Source organism: Aulostomus chinensis, chromosome 14, assembly GCF_037954235.1.
Source record: "Aulostomus chinensis isolate RoL2024-O1b breed Wild chromosome 14, RoL_Achi_v1.0, whole genome shotgun sequence".
Taxonomy (NCBI): Eukaryota; Metazoa; Chordata; class Actinopteri; order Syngnathiformes; family Aulostomidae; genus Aulostomus; species Aulostomus chinensis.
In genome coordinates this window covers 26,706,714-26,716,763 of record NC_141333.1, presented here as the reverse complement: position 1 = coordinate 26,716,763, position 10,050 = coordinate 26,706,714, and the positions used below count along the sequence as shown (strand labels likewise).

Here is a 10,050-nt window from a genome sequence, read left to right as displayed (position 1 = left end):
AGGAGGCTACAGAGAAGAGGCTCAAGCTACCACTCCTAGTGTCACTATTAGCACGAGTACTAGTAGATATTGTATCAGTATGCTCAATACCATACTTGCATTAATGTCAGCATTGTTTCTGTATTGTATTTGCTCGCACATACTTGCTCATATTACGCTGAAATTAAGTGCTTGAGTAACCTGTTGTCATTGGTAGCTAGTTGTTATTGCATGTCATCTTTCTCCTTCCAGTCTGCTCACGCCATGTTTGTCTGTCACGCTCTCTTCCTTTCTCTCTCTTTATCTCCGTCCCACTCTTTCCTTCTGCATATAGTCTTCCTCCATTATCTGTCTTTGTCTCTGCCCGCTCTCCTGCTCTCTTTCCCTTCAACTGGTCAAATCAGAAGGCCGTCCCCATTGAGCCTGGATCTGCTCAAAGTTCCTGCCTGTTAAAAGGAAGGTTTTCGTTGCCACTGTTGCAGGATGTGCTTGCTGATGGAGAATTGTTGGGTGTAGATTCATTGAAGGAGTGTGGTACTGGACCTGCTCTACCTGTAAAGTGTCATGAGATAACTTCTGTTGTGATTTGGTGCTATATAAATAAAACTGACTTGACGTGACCTCACTCACTTGACAGCTGAACTGTTGGACCAGTTTCGAATTTTCTTGAGATTTGTGTTTAGGCAACCCCCAGAAGGCATTTCCACCCAGGGAAATAAAAAAAAAAAGATGTTGCAGCATAAAATGCTTTAAGATAAGTTACGCTACATTTTTCAAAAACTCTTCATACAGCCTCCATTAGCAACTATTATAATATTAGCCATACATTTTCAATCATAACACACTGAAAAAAACTCCAAGAATGACTATCATTACATAAATGATCAGCTTTTATTTTCTAAATTTGAATGATTTTTTTCAGTTAAATCAGTATATCAGTAAAGATTTAAAACATTCTCAGCTGAACTCTCTTTGGATGACATACATTAAGTTCAACAGTACAAAGTTTCACCCGATTGTGCACTTTTACTGTTTGTATACTTTAACGCACAGCACAGCAAAAACAAGGAAAAATGCACGATTACTGATTCCCCATCTAAGAGAAGGTTCAGATTCACCTGAGAAACTTGCAATTTGTTGAACAAGGAAAGTGAGTAAATGTACTTAACTGAATAACGGGAACTGTGGTAGTTACAATAACAATAATTACTAGCTTTATGTGAAATTAGTCAATTTCAGTATATTTTATTACCTCTTTGTTTTCTTACAGTGAGCCCTAAGTGTTCAAACGCATTTCCAAACACTGTGGCTCAGTTTCTCTAAACCATAAACTGAAAACACTAAAGTGAGAAGAGTAAACTACTTTGTTGAAACCTTAGACAACTCTAGTAAACACAGCAATCAAAACTTTTACAAATGTTCAGATTTATTTTCAGATTCATATGAATAATTTCGTATTTTAGTCCGGTTTATCCTCTGGTTATATGTGTATTTGTAAGACAATGGACCAAACCCTACAGTAAATGATTGCTTTTATGTGTGCTTTTTTTCATGTGGACCCCTGGAAGATGACCTGGTTGCCATTGCACCAACTAATGGGGATCTTTAATAAAATCAAATTTATTGAATCAATCACTCTTTTGGTTAAACAATGAACAATTTTCAACTGGCTGGACACCGTTTGCACATCTATGTACCCCCTTTGCAAAACTCTAAGCAGATTCTTCTGACTAAAACACATTTGGACCTGTGATGTACTTGTGATGTGTAATGTCGGGCATAAGAAGCGAAAGTTAAACACAAATGAGACTGCAACAAAGAGGACTTCATTACTGAGGTCAGAGGTCAAGAAGACCTCACCACATCAAATGGACTGATTTTATCATTTAGGATGGATGGGCAGTGGTAGTCAAATAGGGGCACCACACACTTTGATGAGGGATTCAGCACTTTATTAGTAGAGATTTGAACTCAATAATTTGCGCAGAGTGTATTTACACATTATGGTTTAGCATTTTTGTACTTGGGGATACCAGTGACGGGACTGAATAGGTTTGTGGTTCCTGGAGAGGGAGGAGTCTGGTGGTTGTTGGTTTCCTTCACCTGTAAGACAGTGGGTACTGTGAGGAATCAGTTAACTTTAATGGTTCTCCTGTTGTAAAGTAATACTGGTAGAAAAGTGCTCATCAGTGAATGCATCTGTGAGTGGGTGTAAAGACTTATCTGTCTGTCTGTTCCAGGGTGCAGCGCTCAAAAGATTCCACCAGGCGTGGATTTAGCCGGCTTTAAGAGGGTTTCCGGAGGGACCATGTGTTATTTAGGAGTAGGGGTGTGTTGAGCCAGGAAAGGGTTTTGGCGATGTAAATTCTCAATAGTGTTCTAGTCTTGGTAAAAGTAAATATAATAAATATATTTGGGGTGTTTTATTATGTATAGATTTTTGTAAGGATGTGTTGTAGGAAAGTTTGTTTGATCAACACTGGTTATGATGGGTTCCTGTCTGTTAGTCTGTCCTGGGAGATCAATTAGTGGCACAGGATAAAAATGTGCCAGTTACCATGGTACCATGGTTCCTGGGCCCAAGAAATTATGGTAAAACTCTGTCTCATCTCCTGCTGGTCTCCGACACACCGCCGCTACGGTCATCCTAACAGAAACACAGGTATTTTAGATAAAACACTACGCCTCAAAACCTGTCACAATTTTATGTGTTATAATGATGTGATGAAACCAATGCAGACCATATCAGAAGTTACAGGTTTTGAAGGTTCATATTAGCAAAGGACAGAAACTATGGAAGAGCAGACATATTATAGAATGAGATGTACACAATTACAGTGTTTTCACTACCATTGATAGACATATCTTGAAACCTTCTATCCCTTTCTCAAAACTTTAAGCACAAAACCGAAACTTAAATCTATTCACTGCACTGTTTTCCATGATTTTATTTTTAGTGTAAGTGATGAATCCACTCATTTATGAAATATGGTTTTATTTCATTTTTTTTTACAAATTGTGAAATGCAAAATTCATTTATATATGATTTTTTTCCAGGTGCTACACACCCTGAACATTATGCTCTTCTTTTTTTGATGTCATGTTATAAATGCGAATGACTATTTGTCATTCAATGTGTGCAGCAGGATTGAAACTGGATTCAGTGCGTACAGCTTTGGGAAAAGGTTTCAACAAATGTGTCGTAACAAACTGCAAAAACACCATATGGAAAATGTTTGGACTTTCTTACTTGGGATGTCTTGATAAATCAGTGCACAGATACAACACGATAACAAAGAGAGTAGTTGTTTGTTACTGGAATAGATTGAGGTGTTCTGCTATGTGAAAAAAATTAAATGAATGCAATGAAACAAAAAAACCCCACCTCTGAATTCTGCCTCTGATCCTCTTCCTTCTGCTCTCATCTTCTTCCTCTGTGTTGTTGCAGCGCCTTCTTCCTGCCCAACAGCTCTTTAAGTCCTGAGGGGTCTTTTATACTCTGCATCATGATTGAAACGTTTTTCCAGTTAAGTTAGCACAGGTGACACATGAGTGAAAGCAATTGGTAATTCCGATATTGCATTTTGAAGGCAACTGTTTTCCATGTGAAGAAAGTGAGCTAAATGATGCAGTTTGAACTGAGTTTTGCAAAAATATATATAGTCATGTCTAGTCATGTTGTTGATATATGAGCCTCGACTTTGCAGAATTGTATATATATATATATATATATATATATATATATATATATATATATATTTCCATCTTTCCATTTATACGATAGAGAAAAAAAATTATACAGTTCAAATGAAATATCAATATCAGATATTAATATCATCGTATACATTTTCTCTTACTGTGAGCCAGCCTGACAAAAAGGATTCTAATAACACTTGTTTGACTCTTTTACTTTAAACAATATGAAAAAACGTCTGTAAGGAAAGATAAACAGCTCCTGCCTCTCTGCTTCTTTCTAAGCTCCAGGCATGAAAATAAACATCAATTTGTACAGAGGTCCAGTCCTACACAAAACCTCCTCAACTGGTTTTGCAGGCCAATCGCTCTGATGATGGTGCGACAGAAACTTTTAAAAATTTGAAAATTCATAACACAAATTTTCATGCACTTTTTTGTAATTTAGCATGTTTGAAGTCCAAGTTTAAGTAAAACTTATGAAACCTGTCTCCTTTCACATTTTGTTTCATCCTGCTTGTTTGACTGCATCTTCAGAAGGGGAAGAATAGATCCAAATGTCACCTTCTCTATGTCTATATGAAGAAAATATTCATCTGTTTTGTAACTGAACAGTAAATGGTCCCTGAAGTCCACCACCATTCAAAAATGTGTATTGCCTTGAGCCTTTTACCTGGATGTAAAATTTGACTCTTGCATGGTTCAGTGTAACCCTGAACGGCTGGTTTCTCATTACCCTGCTGTGAATATGATTTGCTTTGTGCTGAAGTCAAATCTCAGGGTTTAAATTTCCTGGCAAGGATAAGGCCAAAGTCAAATGTTTTCTTAGTTTTCTTAGGTGCCGTATAGTTGGAGAAAGCAAATGAGGAAATCACATGAAGTTAGAGCCACTGAGTCAGAGGAGCCACATGAAAATGTTGTGGCGAATGGCAGTTGAGGAATGAGGCAAGGAATGATGAAGGAGGATCTGTGTTTTCATGCCCATACTGTATTGGACCTGAAGCTACTGGGTCATATGACGCCGTAAAAATTATGTTTCAGCAGGAACTCAGGTAAGTCAAAGTATGCAGTAAAACTGTAAAACAATCCTTGGCAGAAGCAGACAGGTAGGGTGTGGTGCAGTTTCATATACTAAAGGTATGAAAATGAACAGGTTTGTGATGTTTATTGTCAAATTGGAATTAAATAGAAGCAAAAGCACAAGCAAAGGGATTGACACATCATCATTATCAAATATCATTTTATAAAGGAAGGAAACAACTTGAAGCCAACCAAATATTAACATAAGCTGTCATCAGCATTCTTGGTCAAATTGATGTCGGAGTTAGTTAGCATGCGTTTTCAAGGAAATATCAATACCCTCAGATACTGATGGACTACTTGAAGCCTGCCGGGAATATCACAAAATAATGACATGGAGATGGATGGATGGAGAGTCCATAACAACGGTTTTGTAACCAAATACTTGAGGTCAAAGGCACAGCACAGCTACACTGAGTGACTTTTACATGATCTCATTTACATATTCACCACATGAAAAATATGGGGCAAGTAAAAGATAAAAACAGAATAGAAGTGTTAATCCAGGTGATTACAAGTTGAGAGACTGTATTCAGTGTGCTCAAACTGGTTCTACAAGTCATGAGCGGTAAAAAGACTCACAACACACACAATCAACCAGAGTAGGCACCTTTCCAAAAGTCATGTCATACACGCTGGACATCATATTAATGGTCACCAGTTATGTAGGTGCTAACAAAACCTTATACTTTTTTTTTTACTTGACAACACTTGGTAACACTTCAATTTAACCCCTATGAAGCAATTAGATCCAACTATCCACATAATTACAAAAAAAAAAATCCCTTTTTAGCCTGCAGCCCCAAAACAATGCAATCCAATGGGGCAGCAAGCTACCATCTCCCCTCCTGGTCAACGGACAGAAGGGACATGTCCCTCCCAATATTAATGTTGTCAGTGCCAAGGCCATTATATTTATATTGGCAATACTTTAAGTATGAAAACTGAAAAAACTGAAAACTTTTTAACTCAAAGCTGAAGTGATGAGACAATGCAAAAGACAATTAGCTGGTCCAAGACCAGCACTCCGGCACACCAATTACATGGATGGAGGCAGGGACAAACAAACACACTGACCATATGAGCATCAGTATTGAGCGGATGTTGAGTGGCCAGTGAGCAGCAACCTGTGCAGTCTCTTCAAAAGAGTTTAAAGAGGTAAAGAGCATTACTGGAGCATGGATAAGCTCTTATGTTACCATCCCTTTGAGGCAATTTCTTAATGTTGGAAACCAAGTCATGTGAGTCCTCTGCCTCCTCATCTCACACACAGCTTCTGCTCAGCTCTTTGACTCAACTCTCCCAGTTGGATGTGTATCAGTTAAGGAGTTTATGCTTCGCCATTAACTTAACAGTTTATCTGGCTGCTGTGTGCATTATCTGTTTCATTTAAAACAACATATTAAAGCAATCTATGCTTTTATAGGGGTTAGGTTTCAAGGAATTCATTATTTAAAATATCTTTTAATAGAAAAACAACTTAGAAACCATCACATTTTTAACCAAAATATCAAAAGCCTTCATAATATCAGCCTTTATTCAAAGTAAAAAAAAAAAATTAAAGGAAAGTGTAGTGACTGTATTCTTGTATCATTTTATGGAGTTCATCAAGACATAAAATGATATATAAAACGAATTTCAGCAAAAGATGTCACCTACACCCTTTTTGCAACAAGTCCTCACAGTATCACAAATAATCACAATTATTACTGGTTGATTATAATTGTTGCCAGTTCATCACAGGGCCAACACATACAGACAGACAACCATTCACAATCAATCAGCCTCGTCCCCTCTTGATGTCTTTGGACTGTGGGAGGAAGCTGGAGTACCAGAGAGAACCTAACAGGAACAGGGAGAACATGCAGACTCACACAGAAAGATCCTGTGCTCAAGCCAGGGCTAGAACCCTAGAACCCCAATTAAGAAGAGAAACCCAGCGTTCCAATGCCATACCTGTGCCAGTGCAGGTGCTATCCACCTTGGGGTTTTTGGCCAAGGAGTCCTGTCAGTGGGAGATTGGTGATAGGTCTGGTAACCCTGGGGCCATGATGGTGCACCAGCACATGAGAAACAGGCACGCTGTGCTGTTAGCTGCAGTTGGGAAGAATGGGCAGTTTCAGAGACCCCTTCGACACTTTCCAGTTCATCTGGTCCAAAACAAAAAAGTTTAATGAAATTAATAGACCACACTTGAGTGATTACTTTTAACATTCAACACAAAGCAATTCAATTCAATTTCATTGTTTAGAAATATTAGGGATGCCCTTTTTTTTTGCTTTTACCATGACCATGCTCTGACTCGGGTGCATTGGTGCATTTCGGAATGCCCGAAATGGAAGAAGACACAATGAGTGAGGCCACTCTCTCCTCCTTTTTTTTTTTTTTTTTAATCCTGTCCTGTTCAGTAGCTGAGGCAAGCAGCATCAGTGTTCCTGGTGCCTTGTTGTACTGAAGCAGTTTTATTCTGCATAGGAGGAATCTGATAAACTCCTCCTATTGCCATTTATGTTTAACTTTATTAGGAATGGTGTTGGTTCATTGATGAAGCTACCGGACTGAGGCTCAGGAGTGGACAGACAGAGAGAACAGGGACAGGATAGGGAAGACAAGGGGGAGTGGGGAGACAAAAAAACAACAACAGCAATAGCAGAAAACAACAACAACAACGCAAAAACAAAGACAAAAAACAAACAAAAAAACAAAAACAAACAAAGAAAAAGTAACAACAACAAAAGAAAAAGAAAGAAAAACAAAAACAAAAAACAATGGTTGCAGAATTTCCGGTGCAGGCTTACCATTTGGTTTAATATAATTTTAAGATAAATGTCTGCGTGTGTGTTTATGGGTCAGCTGTGCGCTCCATGCGTGTATGTGTGTATACGCGTGTGTACGTGTATGTGTGTGTGCTACGGTTTATCTTGGATGCTGTGCGTAGCTGGCTGTAGCTGATGTGGGGGGGCCAGGACATCGCACCCCCAGTCCAGGATGGCAGGTAGGTCAGGACCAGGTCACCAGAGCACCCCGAAATCCCCAGGACACGGGGAGCCCCAGGCCACCCCTCCCCCAGGAAACAGCCACAGGCCCAACCCATGCCAGGACCCATAGGAAAGCATAGGAGCAGCAACCCCCACCCGAAAGCAACCCACAGAGAGACGGGGCAGAGATGACCCCGGTCCCGCTGGGCACTCCCCCCCCACAGCATGAGCAGAGCCCAGGGGCACAGGGCCCCCCAGCCCGAGACCCGACCAGAGCCCCCCAAGGGGTCCACCAGCGGCGAGGCTGACACCCACCCACACCCCACACCCAGGCGGGGCAGCCACGGCCCACCACAACGACCAGGCCCACCACCCCCGAACAGAGCTACCCCCCCCCCAACCCTCGATCCCCATCCCCTCTACTCATCCCCTGTTCTCCCCCTCCCCCCAGAGCAGGAGGGCTTCAGGCTATAGGGCACCGCCAGCCAGCCAGCCGGGACCCCCCACTCCCCGGAAAGGTCCAGCCCACCCGCCGGGGTGAGCCGAAGGCACACACGCCCAGGACCGCCACCCCCGGACAAAACAATCATACTCTCATCTTCCTCCATACAGGGGCTGAGAACACCATAGATGCTGATACGGTCCAGATGCTGAGCCCCGGCCAGGCCCCCAGGCCTGCAATGGTGCAGTTAGCAAAGGAGGCAGCACTGGACCCACTCCCTGCCCCAGCTGCCCCCCCATCCCAACATGGTGCAGGGTGCGTGTTGTGCATGGGAATGTAGATGTGATGATGTGGATAACTAGAATGTGGTTAAAATTGGTGGAGGCACCCAGGGCATGGGAGCCCCGCCGGTTGCAGACGGCAGAGTCTCCCAGTACATCCTCATGCACTCCCCCAAGTCCTAAATGTCTACGATGTGATTAAAATTGGGGGGTCCAGCCCCTCAAGGCCTAGTGATACATAAGATGTGATGTGATGGGACAGAGAGGCAATGAGAGGGGCTGAGGAATGGGCCAGACCTGCAGGGGGTCAGCTTCCAGACTGGCCCCGCTGACCACCCCGTCACCACTGCAACCAGCCGACAGGGAGTCTAGCCTCCCTGGTCCAGAGGTCAGATTGGAGCACCAAGGGGCACTGTCCGGAGATCCAGGCAGAGGGCCCACCACCGTGCAGTCAGAGGGCAGGGAGGGCCCAGGCCCCCAGTGCACAGCGGAACCCCCAGCCAGCAGCCCGTGGTCAGGGCCCCCAGTTCGATCAGCATCAAGGAGGTCAGCCCCCATCCCTCAGACGTCCCCTAGCATCCTCCCTTTGTCCGGAGTGGCGGCAGTCCAGGACACTGCGCCAGGGCCCAGCCCGCCCGAGGGTGGGCCGAGGCTAGCAAACCCCTCCCAAATGTGTGTGCGACCCCCCCGGGGGAGCGGCAGAGCCCAGGTCAGCAAGTACAGGCGCCAAGCAGTCCACCTCTTCCTCACTCTCCAGCCCCTACCTCCCTCCCTCCCTCCCGACCCCCCTCCCCCTGACCCCCCTCCCTCTCTAACCCCACCTAACCTTCCTTCCCCACCCTCCTCCCATCGTCCGGGGGCAAATATGCCCCAGCCGCCACGGCAGGCCCCAGCTCGCCCCGCCGGGGCCCGAGGACCGGGCGACCACACCCGACCCCCCCATGCTGGGTGGAGGCCCCGACCCAGCCCAAGGACCCCCAACCCCCAATCCCATAGGGTGCCTCCATGATAGGGGAAGCCGCCCCCACGCCCCCCACGTCGTCCCTCAACAGGCGAGACCCAAAGCCGCCCCAGAAGGCAGTAACCCCAGGCCCACCAGCCCAGCGAGCCACCGGACACCCAAGGCAGCCAGCGTCCATAGCCACCCGCCCCGGGGCCAGAGCCACGAAGCCCAGCCCCCCCTAATCCAAACTATGTGATGGATTTAATTATCGGGGACCAGATTTGTTCGAAATCTGACGATCGACTTTCCTCCCAAGCAGACATTCTCTCCATGGAAATGTGGTCTAATAAAAGGTTTCTATATTGAGTAATGCTTAGGTTGTTCTTGGATTTCCAATTCATCAGGATGGCCTTCTTTGTGATGCTTAGAGCAGTGAGACGCATGCAGGATTTGTTTACTTCCATATTAACATTAGTGAGGTCACCTAGCAGACAAAGTGAGGGGGAGATGGGGATGGGGTACCCTAACCACCGTGATAGGTCTTTACAAACCCTCTGCCAAAAATTGTTAACAGGTGTACAAAGCCATATAGCATGCAGATAGCAGTCTGGTGAGCCAGTCGCACAATATGGACAAATGTTTGTTTGTGTGAGG

At 43.9% G+C, this 10,050-nt stretch overlaps 1 long non-coding RNA gene across 1 annotated transcript; it reads right to left on the bottom strand.

Annotated features, from left to right (window-relative positions):
* Window positions 1-2,010: 2,010 nt before the first annotated feature.
* Window positions 2,011-7,530, bottom strand: LOC147250397 (uncharacterized). Its single transcript, XR_015119246.1, has 3 exons — window positions 6,709-7,530; window positions 3,365-3,478; window positions 2,011-2,626 (listed from the first exon to the last, which is right to left on the bottom strand). It is a non-coding gene; the product is annotated as an uncharacterized LOC147250397 (long non-coding RNA).
* Window positions 7,531-10,050: the final 2,520 nt, after the last annotated feature.